Genomic DNA, 6000 nt, shown 5'->3' with positions numbered 1-6000 from the left:
CATACTTTTTTTTATGAATAAAATTTGAGACAACTTAAATATTAGCCTTGAAAGTATGAGTTTTGGGGAGAAATCCTAACTTCTTTTCACTTGAGAGTGGAGAGGAGATTGAGCGTTTAAAAATTGATAAATGACAAGTAAATAATACTTATAGAGTGATTTAAGTCGTGGGGTAGGGTTTGAGGTGAGGAATAGAAAAAACTGCCCCTAAAGAATCTAAAAAAAATATACAGAAATTTCTCAGTTGACGACTGTTGACACCCAATTTTGACTCTCCAAACATGAAATTAATGCATTTAGACTTCTTGATCGTTAAATGGCACAAAATATAAACTTTCACACATTTTTTCTAATTTTTAACAATTTATTGATCATCGTCATTATTTTAAGATTTTTCATCAATTTTTGTCACATTTTAATTTTTACATAATTTAATGATAATTATTTTTAATTTTATAAATTTTAGAATTTTTATAAGTTTATTATTATTTTAATATTTTTGCATAGTCATTTGCATATGTACACAGCACAACACTGTAATTTTTTACTGCATAGTATAATTTTAATTATTTATAGCATTATATATTTTTTTCAAGATATTTATATTCTTTATTGGTTGTTTATATTTTTCTATAATTATACATCGGCATTTATTATTTTGTACGTTATTTAATACGATATGCAAATATGTGTCGATTTAATTATTTTAATATATAGAGCAACAAATCAATCAGTCAAGATCATGTCAACTTTTTAAAAGATGACATTTGAGATAACGGGTTGAGACTTTTATCCATTGGATTAACTTTATTCATATTGGTTGAAAATATTAAAAAAATCCATGGGATAATAACCCGTGGTTTAACGTGTGTTAGAGGAACAAAAGGATTCAATATTTTATATGGTTAATAAAAGGTTGTGTTTTTTTTTGTATAAATAAATAGGGTGGGAGTTTTCTTTATTAAAAAGGCAAAAATACGTACACCACACATACACACATATATTTCCCTTCAGCCGCCTCTTTCTTCTCTTCTATCTATCCTTTCCATTTTCATTGTCTTCTCTGGCGAACTTTCTACCGGCGACCACCACCACCACATCTCTCTTCTCTCTTGATCTCCACTTTTCTGTCACCCAACGACCCACAAACATCGGTCTCTAGCCGAATAAATCAGTCCAGCCGCCCCATCTTTTCACAGCTCCATCGCTGGCTCGTCGGAGGTGATACTGACGAGCCTCCAACCCCACCGCCGCCGTCGTTCCCTCCCCCTTACCCCTCTATTTTTTATTTGTTGTTTTGGGCATGAATGGTCACCACTGCTTTGAACTGATTTCACATGTTACCCATTTGGTTCACATAGATCTGGCTATATCTAGCATGCTCCGACAACTCTTGCCATAGAAGCAAGTTTCCCGATCTTCTTTGCAATTATTTGATATTTTTCGATGGATTATTGTTGATTGTTTGTTACTCCTTAGATTGCTTTTTTACATTATCTTGCTAATTTCGTATTGATCGTTGACTAGAAAAAATCTACTCCAGTGACTTGGTTCTTGATTCATGGTTTGTTGTATTTCTATTGGTTTGCTATTGTTTTGAACTGTCTGGAGCTGATCTGGAATCTTTTTCTCCTCATTTTATTACACTGATAATATAATTGGCCAATGACATTATCTTTCCGTCGGATATGTGAGGTCACCCCAATACAAAAGACGGATTGTTAATTTTGAAGTTATTTATTTTATATCAAAAATAGACACATGACTAATGAAGAAATTCTCTGGCGATTTTTGAGGCCTCCGCAAATAAAAAGACGAATATTACGTATATAAATACGTAATAAAAATAAATAAATTTGGGCGATGATGAAATTTTTATAATAACACAAAAGTTTTATGATTGGTATCTTAGCAAGCGATTTAGGATGGCTAATAAATTGAGCAATCACTTCTTAGCCATAGCGTACCTAAAATCATATCCGAGCCCTCCCTTTCAATGAAAAATTATATTTTATATTTATTTATGCGAACATATCTTTTAAATTAGTTTTGATAATTATTTATTTGTTACTAACATTTTATTTATAAGTGTTTATGCATGTTATTGAGAATACTCATCGGGAATGACATTTAAAGAAGGCTTTAATTTTTATGTTTGTATTTTTATATTTTTACACTTGTACAAATATTAATTATAGTAAAATTTTTATTTTAGAGTGTTGGGCGGGATATTGTTTATTTACGCAATCCTCACCACACGTTAAGCAATTTAGGCCGTTAATATTTATATTAAAATTGATTTAGATATTTAATCAAATAATTCACACTTTTACACTAAAATATTACATAGTCTTTTCTTAAAATATTTTTTTTCAATTTTGTACTTACATCTATATTTATATACTTTGTTTATATATATTTTAGGGATAATACCCACGAAAATACCTAAACTTTGATCAAATTTTCAGTTGACCATACTGAACTTTGCGGGGGTTCTATTAACCCCTAGACTTTTTAAAAATGAAATTATTACCCACCCACCCCTAAAAAAAAATCTATATCCAGTTTTAGAGTAGAAAGTATAATACACGGGCCAATCTGATATTGACACATGTATTTTTTTATTTAAAATTAATTTTTATTTAATTTATTCTCCATTCTTATTCTTTTCATCAATTTTTATTATTTTTCACCATTTTTCACCAAAATCTTGATTTCTAATTCTTTAAATTTGACTTTTATTTTCTTGAAACAACCATAGCAGATCAAAACTTGACCACTAAGTTTCTTTACATCAGTTTCCACAAACATACAAGCTCTATAATGAATATTAAATGGAAAAGATTTTCACAGAACAAACACTCCAAACTTCAAGGGAATAAAACTGTGGATAATATCAACTGGAAAAGATTTGAGTCTCATTTGAGTTTGTAACAATTCACCAAATCGGCGATTTCATTGCTTTAGTCCAAAATCGTATTTTCCTTTTTAATAGACTGGCAACTGTAATCATTTGAGGTATACCGTATTTTCCTTTGGTGAATGGAGCTAAAGCTCCATACCCAAACAAGCTTTTTTTTAATCAAAATTTTGGTTCCTAATTCTTTAAATTTGATTGGTGGTGACAAGCTTTTTTCACCAAAATCTTAATTCCTAATTCTGAAAGTTGGTTGGTGGTGGCAATGGTGGGTTAATTTTGGTATTTTTTTTTTTTGGTTTAAACCACCCGATGTCTGGTACCCGCTTTTTAGGAGTCCGACTATATCCGGATTCGCCCCACGTCAGGCCTCATTTGGGGGGGCGGGAGAGAGATCCCAACAGATTGTTTGTCCATACCCAGGATCGAACCCTCGACCTCTGGGTAGGTTAGGGCAGCCCCTTTCCGCTGCGCCACCATTGCTGTTTGGTGTGTGTATGTGTTTTAAAATTGGTTCAAATTGATGTAATTGAATTGGGTGTGTGAAGATGACCAAATTTCAATTCAACAATGGAGCATCAATAGAGCACCATTGAAGAGAAGAAAGAAAGAAGAGATAAGAGGAAGGAGCACCATTAAAGATAAGAGAAGAAAGAAAAGGAAAAAGATATAAATAAAAAATAAATAAAAAACATAAAAATTATTGTTTATTAAAAAATTGAGGGTATTTTTGACCAAAAAATAAGGTTTTATAATGATTTTTATCACTATCACACGCCCAACTAACTGGATATATGCCTTTAAAATACAAAAAAGAAAAAAGTCTAGGGGGTAATAGACCCCCGCAAAGTTCAGTATGCTCAACTGGAAATTCGATCAAAGTTCAGGTATTTTCGTGGGTATTATCCCTATATTTTACTACAACATACACATTATATTATTTCAACACATATTTTATATTTGTATTTACAAACATTGATTTTTTTTCTCTTTCTCTGTTTAATAAACCTAAGTCTGGTCGGGAACCATATTTGTGGATTCTGAAGGGTGTCTAATTCCTTCCCTTCAGAATAATTTTGACCCTTACCTAGAATCTAAAATGATTTCGTAGATTAAATAAATTCATACTAGTTAAACAAATAAATAAGTTTTCTATTTTTCCTTAAAAATTAGGTGGCGACTTTGCAAAAAATTAATTCTTTTAGAGTCCATAATGTCGTACTCATTTTGACCTTAAGTAAAAATCGGGTATGACAACGGCTTCAGTTGACAATCTGTAAACTAGTTGATGGCTTGCCATTGACGACTTCAGTTGATAGCCCGTCAACTAGTTGATGGCTTGTCAACTCCTATCACCAATCTCTAGCCATCTTTGCTCTTTACTAGTTAAGGTTGACGACTTCAATTAACATCCCGTCAACTAGTTGACAGCTCATCAACTCCAGTTGCCAACTTCTCACAGAATTTGAGCTTTACTACCTAAGGTTGACTACTTCAGTTGACATCCCATCAACTAGTTTACTGCTCGTCAATTCCCATCGTCAATCTTTGGTAGACATACATTCTCATGTAAAATGAGCATAACTTTCTACTCTAATATCAAATTAAGGTGAAATCAGATGTATTGAAAAAAAGATTTGAAGATATTTCATTTGGAATATAATAGGCCTCCTAAATAGCTTTATTCTAGGAGTAATGTTCATTGAAAGTTAACCCATGTAGGAACGTCTACTAAAACTCAATTGACAGAAATGTTCTCAACTCAACTTTGAGTTACGAGATTTTTATGACCTTAATTCATCTCCAGAGATGTTACCACACTATAGAATTGATCGTCACATTAATATTAACATAAAAATCATTGGTTTTTGGTATATACAAGTAGAATGATAGCTCAAATTTAGCCTAAAAATATGGGGTGTTACATTATCTCCCTCTTGGAATCATTCATCCTTGAATAATAGGTAGGAACTTATTGAAGCTCTAAAAGTATGGAATAAAGGATGTAACTTCGCATTTGGAATTCTCCTTCAACAAGACATACAAAGCATTAAAAAAATCTTCATGACAATGGCAAGTAAATTGTGTAAGAACGAACCATGAATTAACAAGACTTGACACATAGATGAGATTGGACCTGATTTTTATAGAGCATGATCATAACAACGTAAGGCATAAATTGATTTTGTGATCATAGGTCCTGATTTATATGGAAGCTTGACATAAAATAAAATTTTCAAGGGACGAAAGAATAGAAGTATTCTCCACCTCAAATGAGATGTCTAATAGCCCATAAATTTAGTGACTCTTCTCAATAATGCTTTCAGCTATGAATACCACACTTACCATTTCAATCTTGTAATTCCTCTATGAAACACATAACTACAAGATCCTAAGTCTAACTACATATTTCTCCCATGTTGATACTTAATTCAGAGTTAAAAGGAGTTATATTAGCTATGGAACATTATAATCTACACTCCTAAAAAAATACTACTCTGTATTATCACTATAATCAAAGACCCTCGGGTCTTAATCAAGGAGTACTAGCTATATAACACAATGGGTAGTGTATCTATTAATCACAACATTAAAGCCTGTCTTTACCACACCCACTTTCTAGATTTCCCCACCAAAAATCAAAAACTTTAATCACAATCACAATGATTTTCACCACATCTCCACTTCCTATCTATATCATATAATGAAAGTTCATCTCAGTTTACCCTTCTTCATCTATAATCTTAGCTCGAGTAGTCACACTACAATTTTCACATTAAAAAATATTTACTCCCTTATCTAAAACATTACTAAGCTTTAATAATCATTATCATCTTAACATAAGGAGTGTCATTGAGGGACTAGAGTACAAGAATCTAGAATGAGGGTGATACTTCTCAATTATGAATCCAATTTATCGTACTGCTCAAGGTGAGACATGCGAAGTGAGATATGGTATACTAGGAACGAAATACTTCATAGTAAACACCTAGATCATAAGTAGAGGGTAATTTAGGCATAATCATAAGCTAGCATGGGTTCTTAGGACTGGGTACAGTGAGAAATATGAGTACATATATCAT

This window comes from Capsicum annuum, chromosome 9 (genome assembly GCF_002878395.1).
Source record: "Capsicum annuum cultivar UCD-10X-F1 chromosome 9, UCD10Xv1.1, whole genome shotgun sequence".
In the NCBI taxonomy this organism is placed as follows: Eukaryota; Viridiplantae; Streptophyta; class Magnoliopsida; order Solanales; family Solanaceae; genus Capsicum; species Capsicum annuum.
This window is presented reverse-complemented; position numbering follows the sequence as displayed.